Here is a 19852-nt window from a genome sequence, read left to right as displayed (position 1 = left end):
CCATTTGAATTTAGTCAGTTGTCACCAACCTGAAGTGAGAAAGCTAGATTAGGAACTGAAGGACAAGGAACAGTATCCTGGCAAAGGCCTGAGCCTTGAGGTAAAAAGAAGCATGTTCCTAATAACCTTCTAAGATTTCCTAATTGTATCAAGAATTGCATTCAGCTACTAGTAATAGAGACCCAAATATAGTGGCTAAAAACACAATGGTTTATTCTCTTGCATAGAATAAGTTCACAGGTAGACAGTGTACAATTGATATGATAATTCTCAGCCATTCTCACCATGTGGCTTCTTCTGTCCTTAAGGTCATCCCATGTCCCATAGTGGATGCTGGAGCTCCAGCCATTACATATATAGTCTAGAAAAGAGAATGGAAGGAAAACAAAAAGGCTCTCCCCCACAACTGAGTCAGCTCCTTTAAACAACTTTCCCAAAAGTTGCATACACTACTTCCACCAAATCCCATTGGCTGAAACTTCATCACATTTCCACAACAAGGAAGGCCAGAAAGCATAGTCCTTTATTCTGGGAAGCAATGTGCCTAGTTAAAAATAAGAGTTCTATTATTAAACCAAAGACTTTGCTGCAATGATCCTTCAGTTTAAAAATCCACATTGATCTAGTTTAAGTTGAACAGTGTGGCCACAAAGAGAGGGTAACTTGGGGTAACTTTTTTCCTTATGGGCCCCTTAGAGACAAGAGGGCTGATTCAATCTCTTTTGTGAACCATGGCATGGAATCATCCATGACCATCAGGTGCTATAGAAGAGTCCCACTCACTACTCCAGAGACCCTGGAAAGAACCCAGACATGAGACTCAATAGGATGCAGTAGGATCCATGGATTTTATATATCATTAAAGATTTCTTTCCTTTTGGATATCAGAAATTAGAAAGGCTCAGCCACACCTAGGTTGCAAAGAGGAGATGATTCCATTATAAACTTCCTAACTAGTTTGGTCTTCACAATCGTGGCTCCCCAGGCCTACCCCTAAATAGGTACTGACTGTTTTAAAATAGCAAAATACAATCAACCAAATTGGCTGTGAAAATCTACTAAATACAAACTCTGATTTGGTAACAGCCTCTCTTACACACACACATACACACACACACACATTCTAGTGAAAATCATGCCAGATCCAGAATTGAGTATGATAAACCACAGTTGTGCTTGCTTGAATGCCTTGGCTTTATTTACTAGTGGGCAGAATTTAGAGGAGTAGACAGTTTTTTTTTCTCTCTGATTATTCATGGAATGTGAATATATCATTTTTCTAGGTCAGAAGTCCTGTGTTGATGAGAAATATAAATATATAGAAGTGATAATAATTCATGTTAATGAGGTGTATATTGTATCAGACACTTTCTTGAATGGGAGCATTCAACAAGAGAGACTGCAGACTTGGTTTTCCCCATTCTGGACACCAGAATCTTGCCTACAGCTATTGGGCAGAGACACATAACACATGGAAGAAGCATTTCATCCAGAAGTTTATGAAGACAACCTAGAAATTTACTGAGAATCATAAATGTATATATTTTATTATAAAGTTAAAGCATTATTATATAGAATAATTAAAGCATTAACATTTAGTAAGCATTTATGCACCACATACTGTTCTAAATGCTTTCTCTTTTTTAACTCATTTGATCTTCACAAGCCTGTGAGAAAAGTTTTATTATCCCCATTTTCAGATGTACAGATGAGTCACAGAGAAGGTACTTAGCTTGCATAAGAACACACGGCTCATAAATGGATTTCTGACTTTACAAAACCTGTGCTCTTAACCACTATACTTTAAATTGTGTACAGCGCTGTATTTATTTGATTTCCTATGTTCATTTCCACTTTTTTCTCTCTGAAGAATTGATGAATGTCCTTAGCCAGGTGTGGCTAAGAAAATGGTTTTCATTTTGATCTTCTGGTTTACTTTACTCAAGTTCTGTTGGTAAGCCCTCCTCTGGGTGTCATATTGCCATCCCCGTTGGAGTCTGTATTGTTAGGCTACATATATTAGCTTTGTACTGCGTCAACTTAGCTAACCCTGAAATAGTTTCCCAGAATTTCCTTCCTTGTGTGGGTCTGGTTTGTGGTTGGCCACAAGAGATTTTAGAAGGTAAAGATGAAGTAGTAGTCATTATTCTCTGAAGGTCAGTGTAAGGTGCCAGGCAATACTGCAGAGTGTGCACATTGCTGCTGATATGCTGGCTTACTTTGTTAGCACGGGACAGCAGCTGGGCCTGCAGATTCTTCAGCTCCTGCCTGACCTCCTTCAGCTTCCTCAAGTTCTGGCCAGAGGTATATGCAGCTCCATGACAAAAAGTGCCAACTTCTACAGGTCACCCACATCATTAAAGATGGAGATGGTGATAACAGGTGGTTTCCTATTTGTCCTTATGGGTTCCTGTTTGTCCTTGTGGGTTCCTGTCTGTCCTTGCTCTCTCTCACTTCATGTTCAGTTTTTCTTTCTGATGATTAGCCCTGCTACCTGCAGTGACTTCAGGCTCATCACCATATGCAGAGACAACGGCTTTCTGTACAGTTCCTCACCAACTTCCATCATTGCCTAAGGTCTAATGCTTATCGTAAATCCCAAATTCTGTATTACTTGCAGTCATCCTGCTTTCCTAATTGAACCCTAGTGCACAAACCAATTTATACTACAATAATGAATTAACCTCAAAACCAGTGGCTTAACATAACAAAGGTTTATTTTGAGCTCAGGTTATAAGTCCAACGTGAGTCAACAAGGTGGGTGTTGCAGGTGGCTCTGATCCACATAGTCACTCAGGGACACAGGCCAATGGAGATGCTGACATCTCAACACTTGGGCTTCATGATTGCTGAGAGAGAGAAAGAGAGGGACTGGAGGGCTCTGAAATGCTTTGGCTCAAAAATGACAAATGTTACTTCTTCAAGCCCTTTGGCCACATGACTCCATTTAACTATAACAGGGACTTGGAAGTGTGGAGAAACATATGGATATTCAGTGAGCAGTAAATGTCTCTGCCACAGTCCACTCTTCTGTTCACCAAATATCCTTTGCTTCCATCTTCCCTGTAGTGGCTATTATTGGTGCCCCACCTTGATCCCTTTCACCAAGCGGGTGCATACATCCCCAGCCGCTGTAAGTGTTGGCCAACATCTCACAGCTGCTCCCCATTCTGGAAAGTTGCCTTTGGCCAAAGGGAAGCCTCCTTGAACAGAAGGTGATGGCTCTATGCCTGGGGCGTGGACCTGAGCCAATGACTGAATGACATAGAGTTCCAAAGGCCATCACCCTTGCTTCAGGGTGGGATTAATTCTAGTGCTCCAGAACTATTTCATAATATCAGACTGAATTTATACTATACCTAATACTACATTTTTACTTAGGTTTCCCCCTGCTCTATCTTCCTTCCCTAAATTCCTTTATCCTGAGAACATGCCCCTAATAAACCACATGAACAAGAATCTTAGACTCTACTTCTAGGAAATCTGATCTAAAACATTCCTGCACATAGAACACCCTCCACCATTCCCCAAGAAAGACCACCAAAATACCATCTAATCAGTGAATCTAGCTCATAATCTTGCATCTCTGGGTAATGCATGGTAATCACATCAGGACCAGTCCTGGTTCTCCTGGGTCTAGAAAACTAATAAAAAAGACAAATTATCTGGCCTGCCCTCCAACATACACCTAATGTATAATGGCAGAAATAAATATTCCTGTTTGGAAAGGAAAAGAAGGAAGACACACAGAAGTCACTGGAATGTAGCAATTTCAAAACCCTGCTCTGTGGATGATTGGCGACCCCTATGCTAAGAGTGAATGCCATTCTGAATCAGGCCCTGATTTTCTCTCTAGGAGGAACTCTGCTGTCAACTGTTCTTTATGGTTCCTGCATCTGCCCTCTGGAGGTTCTTCTTTTTCCATTATGCTCCTTGCCATATCTGAAGTAGTTATTGAAGAACATATATGGCCTCCTTGCGTCTACATAGCTTTCTCAGCGGCCCTTACAAGAGTGGGGATTAAAATTAGAAGATTGTTTTAAGTATTAAATAGTCAAAGGCTTGTTTTGTTTTGTTTGTTTTTGCCTAGGCTTGTGGCTTCTCTAGCAGTGCAAGACTCTTAAAAACTTATTAGATTCATCAGTGGATGAATGGATAGATAAAATGTGGTATATCCATATAATGAAATATTATTCAAACCATAAAAGCAATAAAGTAGTGGTGCATGCCACAATGTGAATAAACCTTAAAAACATTATGCTAAGTGACAGAAGTCAGATACAAAAGATCACAGATTGTATAATTCTACTTGGGTGAAATATCCAGAATAGGCAAATCCATAGAGACACAAAGTAGATTAGTGGTTTCTAGGGGCTGGGAGGAGGAGGGAATGGAAAGTGACTGCTGATTGGTATGATATTTCTTTTTGGAGTGATGAAAAGGTTCTGGAAGTAGATAGTGGTGATGGTTGTACCATGTTGTGAATATACTAAACACCACTGAATTATACACTTAAAAAAATAAACTTAATAAAAACTTACTAAATTTCTTAATATATGACTGTAGTCAATTCCATGTAGCAATCACACACACAGTTCTTTTTGGAACACCGTTAACAGATCTGGCACATTTTTGGCTGTTTTCTAAATCCAATATCTTTCTCTTTCTCTTGATTTAATGGTGAGGGAATCTAGAAGAGGACAGAGAAGGCCATAATCTTTTAAAAATTTTTTTTTTATTGAGGTAATATTGGTTTATAACACTATATAAATTTCAGGTGTACTTCATTATATTTCAATTTCTATGTAGAATACATCATATTCACCACCCAAAGATTAATAACCATCCATCACCATACACATGTGCCCAGTCACCCCTTTCACCCTCCTCCCTCCCCCACTATCCTCTGGTAACCACCAATCTAATCTCTGTATCTATGTGTTTGGTTGTCATTGTTGTTGTTGTTTTTATCTTCTATTTGTGAGTGAGATCATACAGTATTTGACTTTCTCCCTCTGACTTATTTCACTTAGCATAATACCCTCAAGGTCCATACATGTTGTTGCAAATGGCAAGAGTTCGTCTTTTTTATGGCTGAGTAATATTCCATTGTGTATATATACCACATCTTCTTTATCCACTCGTCCCTTGATGGGCACTTAGGTTGTTTCCAAGTCTTGGCTATTGTGAATAAAGCTACAATGAACATAGGGGTGCATATATCTTTACACATTCGTGTTTTCATTTTCTTCGGTTAAATACCCAGCAGTTCAATAGCTGGATCATATGGTAGTTCTATTCTTAACTTTTTGAGGAATCTCCATACTGTTTTCCATAGTAGCTGCACCAGATTACATTCCCACCAGCAGTATGTGAGAGTTCTCTTTTCGCTACATCCTCTCCAACACTTGTTATTTCGTCTTGTTGATTATAGCCATTCTGATGGGTGTGAGGTGAGATCTCATTGTAGTTTTGATTTGCATTTCCCTAATGATTAATGATGTTGAACATCTTTTCATGTGCCTGTTGGCTGTCTGTATATCTTCTTTGGAAAAATGTCTGTTCAGGTCTTTTGCCCATTTTTTAACTGGGTTGTTTGTTTATTTGTTGTTGAGATGTATGAGTTCTTTGTATATTTTGGAGATTAACCCGTTATCAGAAATATGGTTTGCCAATATCTACTCCCGAGTGTTAGGTTGTCTTTTCGTTTTGTTGATGGTTTCCTTTGCTGTGCAGAAGCTTTTTAGCTTGATGTAGTCCCATTTGTTTATTTTTTCTATTGTTTCCCTTGCCTGGTCGGACATGGTGCTTGAAAATATACTGCTAAGACCGATGTAAAAGAGTATACTTCCTATGTTTTCTTCTAGAAGTTTCGTGGTTTCAGGTCTTACATTTAAGTCTTTAAACCATTTGGAGTTAATTTTTGTGTATGGTGTAAGGTAAGGGTCTACTTTCATTCTTTTGCATGTGGCTGTCCAGTTTTCCCAACACCATTTATTGAAGAAACTTCTTTCTCCATTGTATGTCTTGGCTCCCTTGTTGAAAACTGGCTGTCCATAGATGTGTGGGTTTATTTCTGGGGTCTCGATTCTGTTCTGTTGATCTATGTGTCTGTTTTTGTGCCAGTACCATGCTGTTTTGATTACTATAGCTTTGTACTATGTTTTGAAATCAAGGAGTGTGATACCTCCAGCTGTGTTCTTTCTTCTCAAGATTCCTTTGGCTATTCAGGGTCTTTTGTTGCTCCATATAAATTTTAGCTTTCTTTGTTCTATTTCTGTGAAAATTGCCCTTGGAACTTTGATAGGGATTGCATTGAATCTGTAGATTGCTTTAGGAAGTATGGACATTTTAACTGTGTTAATTCTTCCAATCCAAGAGCGTGGAATATCTTTCCACTTCTTTGTGTCTTCAATTTTTTTTCAACGATGTTTTATAGTTTTCAGTGAACAGGTCTTTCACCTCTTTGGTTAAATTTATTCCTAGGTATTTTATTCTTTTCGTTGCAATTGTAAATGGGATGTATTCTTGATTTTTCTTTCTGCTACTTCGTTGTTAGTGTATAGATATGCAACTGATTTTTGTATGTTGATTTTATATCCCACAACTTTACCATATTCATTTATTACTTATAAAAGTTTTTTGGTGGATTCTTTAGGGTTTGCTATATAGAAAATCATGTCATCTGCAAATAGTGACAGTTTCACTCCTTCCTTTCCAATTTGGATCCCTTTTATTTCTTTTTATTGCCTTATTGCTCTGGCTAGGACTTCCCATACTGTGTTAAATAAGAGTGGCAAAAGTGGACATCCTTGCTGGTTCCTGTTCTTAGAGGGATAGCTTTCAGTTTTTCTCTGTTGAGTATGATGTTAGCTGTGGGTTTGTCATAGATGGCCTTTATTATGTTGAGGCACTTTCCTTCTATACCCATTTTATTCAGAGTTTTTATCATAAATGGATGCTGTATCTTGTCCAATGCTTTCTCTGCATCTATTGAGATGATCATGTGATTTTTATTCTTTATTTTGTTAATGTGGTGTATCACATTGATTGATTTGTGGATGTTGAACCATTCCTGCATCCCCAGAATAAATCCCACTTGATCATGGTGTATGATCTTTTTAGTGTCTTATTGTATTCGATTTGCTAGTGTTTTGTTGAGGATTTTCACATCTATTGTCATCAATATATTGGCTTGTAATTTTCTTTTTTTGTGTTGTGCCTGTCTGGTTTTGGTATCAGGGTAATGTTGGCCTTGTAGAATGAGTTAGGACGCTTCTCCTTCTCTTCAATTTTTTAGAAGAGTTTGAGAGAGATAAGTATTAAGTCTTCTTTGCATGTTTGGTAGAATTCACCATAAGTATTGCTACCCCAGCTTTCTTTTCATTGCCATTTGCACGGAGTATCTTTTTCCATCCTGTCACTTTCAGTTGTGAGTGTCTTTAGATCTGAAGTGTGTCTCTTGTATGCAGCATATATATGGGTATTGTATTTTTACCCAATAAGCCACCCTATGTCTTTTGATTGGAGCATTTAGTCCGTTGACATTTAAAGTAGCTATTGATCAGTATGTACTCATTGTAATTTTTGTTCCCTTTTTTCTGGGTGTTTTAATAATTCTTCTCTGTTCTTTTATTCTTCTCTTGCTCTCTTCCCTTGTAGTTTGATGGCTTTCTTAGGATTATGTTTGGTTTCCTTTCTCTTAATGTTTTTGTATATTTATTATAGTTTTCTGGTTTGTGATTACCATGAGGTTCATATATAATAACCTACGTAGATAGCAATCTATATTAAGTTGGTGGTCTCTTAAGTTTGACCTCTTGCTAAAAGCTCTACTATTTTACTCCCCTCCCCTACATTTTATGTTTTTGGTATCACATTTAACCTCTTTTTTGTATGTGTGTATCCCTTAACCTCTTATCATGGAAAGAGATAATTTTAGCTCTTTTGTTTTTGACCTTCATAATAGTTTCATAAGTGGTTGATCTGCTACTGTTACTGTATATTTTTCTTTACCAGTGATTTTATTTTTTGATAATTTTTTAGAGGCATTTATTTATTTATTTATTTATTTATTTTGTGAGGAAGGTCAGCCCTGAGCTAACATCCATAATAACCCTCCTCTTTTTGCTGAGGAGAACCAGCTCTGAGCTAACATCTATTGCCAATCCTCCTCCTTTTTTTTTTTTTTATCCCCAAAGCCCCAGTAGATAGTTGTATGTCATAGTTGCACATGCTTCTAGTTGCTGTATGTGGGACGTGGCCTCAGCATGGCCGGAGAAGCGGTGCGTCAGTGCGCACCTGGGATCCGTACCCAAGCCGCCAGTAGCGGAGCGCACGCACTTAACTGCTAAGCCATGGGGCCGGCCCTTATTTTTTGATAATTTTCTTATTCCTGTTTATGGCTTTTCTTTTCCACTTAAATAAGTCCTTTTAGCATTTCTTGTAAGGCTGTTTTCTTGGTGATAAATTCCTTTAGTTTTTGCTTGTCTGGAAAACTCTTTTATCTCTCCTTCCATTCTGAATGATAACCGTGCCGGGTAGAGTATTCTTTGCTGTAGGTTTTTTCTTTTCAGCACTTTAAATATATCATGCCACTCCCTTCTAGCCTGTAAGGTTTCTGCTGAGAAGTCAGCTCATAGCCTTATTGGGTTTCCTTTGTACGTAACTTGTTGCCTTTCTCTTGCAGCTTTTAGGGTTCTCTCTTTGTCTTTAATTCTTAACATTTTAATTATAATGTGTCTTGGTGTGGGCCTCTTTGGGTTTATCTTGTTTGGTGCTCTCTGTGATTCCTGTACCTGGATGTCTGTTTCCTTCCTTAGGTTAGGAATGTTTTCAGCTATTATTTCTTCAAATAGATTCTCTGCCCCTTTGTCTCTCTCTTCTCCTTCTGGGACACCTGTAATATGGATGTTAGTGTGCTTGATGTTGTTCCAGAGGTCCCTTAGACTGTCCTCATTCTTTTTAATTCTTTTTTCTTTTTTCTGTTCAGCTTGGGTGATTTCCTCTGCTTTTTCGTCCGGCTCACTGATCGATTCTTCTGTATCATCTACTCTGCTATTGAGTCCCTCTAGTGAATTTTTCATTTCCATTTTGTATTCTTCAGTTCTGATTGGTTCTTTTCTTATATTTTCCAATTCTTTGTTGAAGTTCTCACTGTGTTCATCTATTCTTCTCTCAAGATTGGTGAGCATCCTTATGACTATTAGTTTGTACTCTTTATCAGGTACATTGTTTATCTCTGTTTCATTTAGTTCTTTTTCTGAGGATTTGTCCTGTTCCCTTATTTGGAACATATTCCCTCGTCTCCTCATTTTGCCTGTTTCTCTGTCTTTATATCTGTGTATTACGTAGATCAGCTACATTTCCTGATCTTGGAGAAGTGGCCTGATGTAAGAGATGCCTTAGGAGACCCAGCAATGTGCTTTCTTCTTGTCACCAGTTCCAAATGTTCCAGAGTTTCCCCTGTGTGGGCTACATGTGTCCTTCTGTTCTGCTGGGGTTGCTCTTACTGAAGGTTCACAGGAAGGCTAGGCTGTCCCCCTGAGCAGCTGGATGTAAGGCTCAGCTGTGTATGGTTGCTATGGTCCCTTTAGTCACTTTATTGCAGGGATTGGGAGCCCCAGCACAGTTGGCTGCAAGGTCTAATAGCACATACCTGCTGCTGTTTTGCTGTTAAGTGAGTAGGCCCTCATTGAGGCTGGTTGCTAGGCTCAGGGGCTCACAATTGCTGCAGGACTCTGGTGAAGCTCTCTGCAGTGTGAGGCTGTTGTCAGCTCTCTCAAGAGGGCAGCTGTGTGGAGCCGGCCCCAGGCATGGCAGCACACAATTGTTTTAGGCGTTGGAAGGTGGGGCAGATCCCCTGTATGTTTGAGAAGCACAAGTCTGCTGCAGCTGAAAAGCCCCACTGCCTACAGGCCCACACACCCCATCAACACAGTCCTGCCCTGTGTGCATGCCCTGCCCCACAGAAGTGAACCCACTCGCACCGCTGCAGAGGCCCCACACACTCCACCAACACAGGCCTGCCCCTCATGCTCTCCCTGCCCCGCAGGGGTGGACCCCCTCAAGAAGGCCATAATCTTTATCAGTTCTTTTCCGTGAGTAATTTTATACAAATGAGAGATTTTATTGAGGGCCATACCATTAATCTGATCTTTACTCTAAACACTTTTGAAAAAATAGCTTTATTGAGGTATAATTGAAATACAATAAACTGTACATATTTTAAAAGTATAATTTGACAAGTTTGACATATGTATACACACACACACACACACTCAATGAACATATCTATCACCCCCAAAAGTTTACTTTTTCCCCTTTGTAACCTCTCTTTTCCGCCCCTCTCCATCTGCTCCCCCAGGCAATAACTGGTATGTTTTTTGTCACTATAGATTAGTTTGTGTTTTCTAGAATTTATATAAGTGGAATAATACAGTATGTATTCTTTTTTGTCTGGCTTAATTCACTCAGCATAATTATTCCGAGTGGAATGACTGGGTCTTATGATAGGTGTATGGTTAACTTTTTAAGAAACTAAAAAACTGTTTTCCAAAGTGGTTATACCAATTTACCTTCCCACTAGCAGTGTATGAGAGTTCCAGTTTCTCAACATCTTCACCAACACTTGGTATATATGGTCAGTTTTTTAAATTTTAGCCATTCTAGAAGGTATGTAGTAATCTCATTGTGGTTTTAATTTGAATTTCCCTAGTGACATTGAACATCTTTCTGTGCTTATTTGCCATCCATGTATCTACTTTGGTGAATTGTCTTTCCAAATTTGGTGGGTTGTTTATTTTCTTATTATTGAGTTTTGAGAGGTTCTTTATATATGCTGGATATGTGATTTGCAAATATGTTCTCTACATCTGTGGCTTGCTTTTAATTTTCCTAACACTGTCTTTTAACAAGTAAATGTTTTTCATTTTGATGAAGTCCATTTAACATTATTTTTTTCTTTTATGGAGTGTGTTTTTGATGTCATATCTGAGAAATATTTGCCTACCCCAGGTCACAAAGGTTTTCTCCCATGTTTTCTTCTAGATATTTTATAATTTTATGTTTTACATTCAGGACCATGATCCTTTTTTAATTAATGTTTGTTTTTAGTGTGAGGTATGGCTCAAAGTTCTTTTTTTATTGGCATATAAATGTTTAATTACTACAGCACCATTTGTTGAAAAGACTATCCTTTTACCACTGCATTGCCTTTGCACCTTTGTCAGAATTCAATTGACCTTATATGTGTGGGCCTATTTTTGGACTTTCTATTCTGTTTCATTTATCTATTTGTCTATCTTTATATAATTGTAGTATAAAATACTACACTATTTTCATTAATGTAGCTTTTTAATAAATCTTGAAGTCAACGAGTGTTATTCCTTCAAATGTTTTGTTCTTTTTCAAAGCTGTTTTTCCTCTTCTAGGTCCTTTGCATTTCCACTGTTCATTTTAGAATGAGTCTCTTAATTTCTATTTAAAAAGCCTACTAATATTTTGATTTGTATTGAGCTTGATACATAGATCAGTTTGGGGAAAATTGACATTTTAACAATATTGAGTCTTCTGATCCATGAAATTTAATTTCTCTCAACAATATTTTATTGTTTTCGGTATTCAGATCTTACACAGCTTTTGTCAGATTTATCTCTAAATATTTCATATTTTAATGCTATTACAAATGATAATATATTTAAATTTCAGTTTTCAACTGTTTGTATAACATATAGTATAGAAAACTCACTTATTAGTTCTAATTGCTTTTTTGTAGATTCCATTGGATTTTCTACGTATACAATCATTTCATCTTTGAATAGACAGTTTTACTTTTTTCTTCCCAATCTGAATACTTTTTATTTCATTTTCTTGCCTCATTGCACTGGCTAGAACAATATTGAATAGGAGTGACAAGAGTGGACATCAAGATTTTAGGGGAGAAACATTCAGTCATTCACCATTAAGTATGTTAGCTGCAGTTATTTTGTAAATAATTGCTGTTTACTGGGTTGAAGAAGTTTCTCTCTAGTCTCAGTTTGCTGAAAATTTTTACCAGTAATGGATGTTGAATTTTGTCAAATACTTTTTCTGCATGTATTGAGATTATCATATAGTTTTTCTTTTACGGTCTGTTCATATGGTAAAATATATTGATTGAATTTTGAATGTTAAAACTAGTTTGTATTCCTATGATATACTCTATTTGGTTGTGATGTATTATACTTTTTATATTATGTATTGTTTGATTCAATTTGCTAAAATTTAAAGAAGTTTTACATCTATGTTCATGAGGGAAATTGGTCTGTAGTTTTCTTTTTCTGTAATATCTTTGTCTGGTTTTGCTATCAGAGTAATGTTGACTTCATAGAATGAATTAGGATGCATTCTCTCCTCTTCAATTTTCTTTAACAGTTTATGAGAATTGGTATTATTTCTTCCTTAAACGTTAGGTAGCATTCACCAATGAATTCAGCTGGGCCTGGAATTTTCTTTGTGGGAAGGTTTTTAACTACACATGTTGGCTCTTAAATGCTAAAGCCTAGGAATGATGCATCACACTTCTCATAGCCAGAGCCAGATGCATGGTTCCACCTTATTGCAAGAATGATAGGAAACATAGAGGAGCACATAGATATTTGGTGGTCAGTACATGTCTGTGCCATAGAGTCTTTCAGAAAATTTATAGAAAATCAAATCTATTTGAATAATTGTTAAAAGTTTACTTTAAAGTCCTTAGATGTAGCAACTATATTACTGGGCAGGTTTACCCCTTCCAACACTCTGCAAAAAGCCCATGGCTTTTATCGTACAATTCTAGAAGTAAGATCACTTTCTCTGTGCTGTGGCTCTGTTCTTTGTTCAGTGGAAACTCAGTTTTCTCCTCCTATGGCTTCTGTTCCACATCGGTGAAGGAGAAGGTTTTATCCAAGTTAGGCTTTGGCAGAAAAAATAATTTCTAGATTGGATCCAAGATGAAAATGGTTCCTTAGCCTTATGGAAACACAAATACCATGATTCTTCCTGTCTTACACTATAAATATTCCAGTGTCTGCAGCAGCTTCTCTTGGCTGCAGAATTATTTAAATATTTCATGTCCACCAATATTTGGGCTACAATTCCCAGAAAAGTTTGAATTTTATTAATATTTCCTTTTTATTAACTAATTTCTTAGGCATATCAGATAAGCTTGTTTGATCATAAATTAAGAACTTATTGGAAGTTATATTGCTCAGGGCACATGCCAAGATGCTGCAACAGAGACCCACTGTTCAGTGCCTTATTCAAGGTATGTGTTTCTCACTCAGATTTCAATTTAGAGATGTGCAGTCCAAGGCTAGGAAAGCTGTTCTGTGATCCTCAATATGGGGCTTCCATTTATTTCATGACTCAAAATGGCTTGAGTCCAGTTCTCATCTCCCACCCAAGATTAAAGAGAAAGGCTCAGGAGAGCACATGACCCCTTCATTTTAGGGGGACAAGTGGGAAATAGCAAACATTACTTCTACTTACCTCCAGTGACCAAAACTTGGTCTTATGACCACACCAAATTGCAAGGGAAGCTGAAATATTATCCTGAGCTGGGAATCCAAGTGGCTAGCTGAAGCTTGGAAGTTCTGCTGTTAAAGGGAGAGACTGGATATTGGTGGAAAGTGAGTAGGATTTCAGGAATGCACAATATGGACAGGAACGCAAAAGAAAAGGTTTGGAAATAAGCAAAAGGAGGGTAGCTTGGCAGCTTTGGGTGAGGGTGAGGTGCACGGGGAAATAGGCACTATAAGAACAGTCAAGGCACTGCTATTGGGTTAAAAAAAAAACTCCGACCATTTTGTCATTTTTCTGTCACTTGTTCTAGATTCAAGGTCCAAATGACCAAGAAAAGGTACCTGCCTTGCACTGTATTGTGGAAATAAGGAAGAATTAGATGGATGTTACCTCATGAAGCCCCTTGGGTGTCCATAGTTGCAGAGGGAGCCATTTGGGTTTCTCATACCACCAGATTTTTCACAATAGGAAGAGGGAGTTCCCCAGAAAGAAATTGAGGTACCATTTGGAAGGGGAGTTGGGCTATCACAAAACACATATCTACCATATCAATCATTTAAAATTTTTACCAGAATATTGGTCCCATCTAATTTATTTGGCCATTCCCAAAACAAGGGCATGGCTACTAGAAAAAAGAAGTCACTATCGTACCCCATATGGTGCCAGGATCTAGGTTTTACTGATGCTTTCTTTGTAATGTTTCTTGTATCTATGCCTTCTTTCCTATTCTTTATGTTTTACAAGCCTTACCATCTGTTGCCTGAACTACCTCTTCTTGGCTAGGATACTTGGAATGCAAGTTAGAGAAAACGCTAACTCAGCTGATTCAAACAGGAAGGACATTTATTACCACCTGTATCAAGCAGTTCAGAATTCCAGGTAGGCTCCAGGCAACACGGATCTGGACTCTGGTTCTGTTTCTCTTGTAGTTCTCTTCATTTTCCCCTTCTCCATGCGTTGATTCCAGTCTCAAGCTGGTTGTGAAATGGCTGATGCATTCCAGGCATCACATCCACATATAACATCAGTGGAAAGAGAGGGACTTCTCTTTTTCTGCATGAGTTTTTTAGGAGTATAGTGGATGCTGCAAGGTGCTGTCTATATCCCTCTTCAGGATTGACGGAATTACTCTCCCAGCTTTCTTAACAAAACAAAAACACTTCCATTCTTTATATCTTGTTTACTGAAAATGTATATCTTGCTTTCCTTGAATACCAAGGTGTTTTCCTTATTAATTTTTAGTAACTTTAATTAAATATATTAATTAGAATTTTTAATCCTTATAAACCTTAGTGAAAACTAAAAAATAAGCAATGATGAACTATATTTTACATTAGCATTCTGCAGCTTGGCAAATTTATAAATACTTTTTACAATTTCTGGAAACATGCTACTTCATAGTACAATCTTTTAGTAAAAATACAAGACATGTTTACTAATAGACCCAAACATCTTTTAGTTTCTTTGTAATAAAAAGCTAAAAGTAGATAAACTTAGACATGTTTAGTGATAATGTTTCAGTATTTTATCTAATTTGAAAAATGACCCAGATATTCAATGAGTTTTTTATCATTCAATTTTACCTAGCAAAACTTCAAATTTTCAAGTTACCAGAGAGATTTTGGAAGTTATCTTAAGTATACATGCCATAACACATAAAAAGTTCACCCAACACTTTTATCTTTTCCAGATCTATTTAGTTTACTCATTCTCAATAATTACTGAGATTGCCTACAAAACTTCATGAGACGTTAGACAAAGTTAGCCATCATTTTAAGTTATTATTTTTGCCAACCAATTTTGTAATAGAGATAACATCAGTTTATATGACCAATAAATGTAGAATAAAGGCTGCATGTCTGCATCATATCCAATGCTGATAACTCTGAGGACACGTCCATTTTAATCAAACCAACAAGCTTACATAAGCTTTCAGTTAGCAAAGTTTAATTTATATCACATTAACTTGAAAGACATTTGGGTTAGTTTCTGTTACTTTTAGAAATAATTTACATAAGTACTCACTTTAAACCGATTGAATAGAGCTCTTTAGAAATTACACCATCTGGAAGTAAAATATCACACATATGTAACATACATATAGACACACATACACAGAGTCTCCACAGCTGTTGTTTTAAAATTACTGCCATGAATCAGGTACAGTAATATAAGGATCCCTAGTTATGAATCCAAATTTTCTTTTAAGCGTTTTTTATACTTATGTTTGTGGAGAAGACACTCAAGATGCTAGATTTTTGACAAGGGCACTCTTATGGCTGTTTTTCTTTCCTTTTTCCTTTTTTTTTCTTCAGTCCTAGGAATTAGTGGTGGGCTACATATTCCCTGGAACGTTTGTAAGCTCTTTGAGATAAGAGTAATGGGTAGAATCTGAACTGCCTCTAGAGCTTCATTTCCAGTCTTATAAGGATTTTTTTAAGGACAGCTGCTTTTGATTTCTCAGAAATTGAGTTGTAATTTAAATGACATTATAGGTTGATCTACCTGTCCAACTATGTCACAAAGGTACAGAGAAACCACTCAAGTTTTCTCCAAGATGGAGTTTCTGGGGCATAACCCACCCAATTGAAAGTGTTTCCAATTAGTTAAAATACATCTGAGGGGTGAGTCTTTGGGGATCCTTGGGGCGTTCCCTGTGACAGTAAAGCTGGTGTCCGACTGACAGCGGGCCCAGACAGGGGTGCAGAACCTGACTGCGGGCATTAATATAGTTATAAGATTTAGTCAAGTCCCACTCAGCCTGGGCACTTAGTCCCTGAGCCACCACAAGACAAGCGAGGGAGGCAAGAGGCAAAGGCCTGGAGCAGGCCGGAGGCCAGGGCTCCCAATGCCGGAGTTGAGAGTTAAGTCTCTGGCAGAAAGTTTTTCAAGTTTTTGATTTTTACAGAAGATCCAGGTTCTGCTCAGCGTCAGCCCAAAGTTGACCTTGACTTGGTGACAACAGAGGACGTGATGAACGAGACAGACAAAGGAGGGAAAGAGGTGATCAGGCTCTTCTCAAAGGTTATCAAGGGTCACACAAACAACAGTTCCCATGCCGGGGCACACAACCCCAGCAAGAGAGTTTACAGAGTAAATAACAGGTCTCCTGTCCCCATAACTGACTCAGTAGGCACCTAAAATACTCAACAGATTCTTGACAGGAGACAAAACAGGATTCCAGATAGTCAGTCAGAGGCCTGACCCAAGGGTCAACCTGGAATCACGCCAGGTGCCCCCAAACCAGACAAGAGCTCCCAGGGGTGGAGTGTGGACTCTCTGAAACCAGAGACTGCAGCCTTGTCAGTCAAAAGACTGACCCAGGGGTCATCCTGGAATCACTCCAGGTGACCCAAATCCAGAGGAGAGTAAACTCTCTTAAACCAGAGGCTGCAGCTACAGACTTTTACCAGAACACAAAGACAGACACAAAGAAGGACAGAGACAAACAGATGCCCTTAGCTCTCAAAAAAATAAACCCTAATGGGGGTGAGGCCACGAGGTTGGTATGGGTATGTGACTCAGAGTGTTCCTCGCTGCACGGATATTTGCTTCCGGTCGGCGGGGTGCCTAGTGCAATCTACCCTGGTCCGTGACTGACTATTCCTTTCATGGGAGTCTTCAAGTGGCAAGCACCCTATTGGCATTTAAGTGCTCATCCCGTGCCCGCAAGTGTGGCCAGAGCAGGGAAAACTGATGGAGACAGATAAAACACGGGTTTGTTAGCATTAGAGGAAGAAAAGAAAGGGAAAAAGGAGAGAGGCAGAGAGCGCAAGAGGGAGAGAGAGAGAGAAGGGTGAGAGAGAGAGAGAAAGAGAGCTGGCCAGTACAGAGGGTGGTGGCTCTCGGCCTCGGGACAAGGACTCACCGAAACCTGGAGTCCAAAGCAAAGGTTGGGTTGCAGCTGCTGGAGTCCACATGTCAGGGAGTCAAGTCGACCCAGTGTTGAGTCCATCTGGTCTTTGACTGAGACTCAGGGAGGTCCCATCTGAGTTACCAGAAATGTTACCGGTGCATTGGGTTCTTTGTTGTCCCCCAGGCTGGAAATAAAGAGAGACAACAAACATGAGTAGAAAAGTAAAAGTTTATTAGCTTGTGCACAAGGGAGGCACAAGGGAGCTGGTGTGGAAAGGAAAGGGGCAGGTGACTGGCTCGTTAGGGAGTGGGATTTTGGGACTTTTATTAGGCAAAGGCTGGGGAGGAGTGCCTTGTCATGGCACGTAGAGGCCAGGTTTTTCTTGCACTTGTGCTGTTGTTCGACATGCCACCACATGCATTGCGTGTATCATTAGCATGCTAGCTCTCCACTCCTGGGTGTGATTTTTACTATGGTAATGGGGCAAAGGTCACTTTCAGTCAACTCCTAGGTTCTAGGGCACATGTGTAAGCCTGGGAAAGTCCCGAGGCTGCAGAATGTGGATCTTGGTGGTCTCTATCTGATTCTCCTAGCTTGCCAATTGGTTAGGGGCCTTATCTTGTTAGGTCAGGGGCCTTGCAGACAACCCTATCTCGTTAGGCTGGCTCCTGTCTCACAGCTGCCTCTCCCACTGTCCCCCTATATGACCATTCTGTTCTTGTCTTATTGCAGTGCACACGTCCACTTCCATGTTTCTGGTCACATTGTTCCCTCTGCTTCCATTCTTCAAAATCTACCTTAAGCATCACCTCCTCTACAATGGTTTTCCCGACCCCTCCAGTGCACTTTGACCTCTCATTGACCGTACCACTCATAGTGTCACCCAGCAGACGCTGGGAATTCACAAAGCCCTTCTAAACTACTAAAATCTGCACTTGATTTTCTGTATGCATCCCCAGCTTTTTCTCTAATCACATTTCAGTAGAGTGAGGTGATTTCTGGATGGGACCACCCTGCAAGTTAATGCCACAAAGGCACAGAGGCTCAAACTCTTCAAGAGCGTTACCAGACAGAAAACAAAAGTCTATTGAGATGTAGATGATGGAGAGTCAAGACCCATTTAGCTAAGCATCACAACCTTTGAGATTCAAATAAGTGCCTCAGTAATTTCTCACAAAAATAAATGCAGGGAACTTGGAAACCTTGAATGCCAGTAGTCTCTGGTAAATTCTTGAAGTATTCCATGTCTGAGCAACTGGAGTGCAGAAACCCTGTGGTGTAACTCCTGCTATTTCCAAAGTGCCTTTGCACATAGTCAAATTTGATGAATGAATGTTGAATCATCATTCATCATGCTTTGAGTAATTAATTTTGTAGTGAGAAATGTCGCCTCAAATAAGCATTAAGGGATTACGCAATTAGATGTACTGAAGTGTTCATTTAAGCTTTCATGTGGGAAAGTTTTTAAACCTTGTGCAAACAATAGGAATTCATTCATTTACTAATTTACTTAAAAAGTGTTTTTCGAGTACCTCCCATGTACTCCTGTTAGTGCTATAAATACAATGATGAGCAAATCAGACAGTCTCTACTTATGTCAAAGAAATCATCGTCTATCAAGGAATACAGATATTAGTCAAATACAAATATTTATACAAATAGATAAATAGTATGACAGATTCAAACAATTTACACAAATAGGTACATGCTATGATGGCCATGTCTCAGTTATCTATTGCTGCATAATGAATCATCTCAAAATTTAGTGGCTTAAAACAACAATGATCATTTATCTCATAGTTCTAGGGGTTAACTGGGTTCAGCTGGGCAGTTCTTGCTCAGGGTCTCTCATGCAGTTGCAGTCCTACAGTGTCCTATGGGGTTGGAGTAATCTTGAAGGCTTCCTCACTCCATGTCTGGCAGCTGATGCTAGCTGTTGACTTCGGGATCTCAGCTGGGCTGTCAGGTGGTACACCTACATGCAACCCTGCATGTGGCTTCTGCACAGCATGGTTGCTGGCTTCCAAGAGCGAGTATCTCAAAAAGAAAGACCAGGCCAAAGCTGCATCACCTCTATGACCTAGCCATGGAGGTCATACAGTGTCATTTCTGGCATAGTCGCAGACCCGCCTGATTTGAGAGGAGAGAAGATAGAGCCCATGTGATGGGAGGAGTGTTCACTGTCACATTATAAGAAGAACATAACGGATCAGAGGTTTTGTTGCAGCCGTCTTGGAAAATACACAGCACATAGGACAGGTAGACTTATACTTATCTACTAGGGAGTCTGGGAAAGCTTCCCTGAAATGTCATTTAAGATAAGATCTGAAAATAAGGAGATGTTACCTAGAATAAGGAACAGGAAAAGCAAGCAGAAGGAAGAGTATGTGCAAAGACCCTGAGGCAGAAAGGAACAGAGCACAGACTGAAAGAAAGTCAGGGTGACTTCAG

The sequence above is a fragment of the Diceros bicornis genome, chromosome X (genome assembly GCF_020826845.1).
Source record: "Diceros bicornis minor isolate mBicDic1 chromosome X, mDicBic1.mat.cur, whole genome shotgun sequence".
In the NCBI taxonomy this organism is placed as follows: domain Eukaryota; kingdom Metazoa; phylum Chordata; class Mammalia; order Perissodactyla; family Rhinocerotidae; genus Diceros; species Diceros bicornis.
This window is presented reverse-complemented; position numbering follows the sequence as displayed.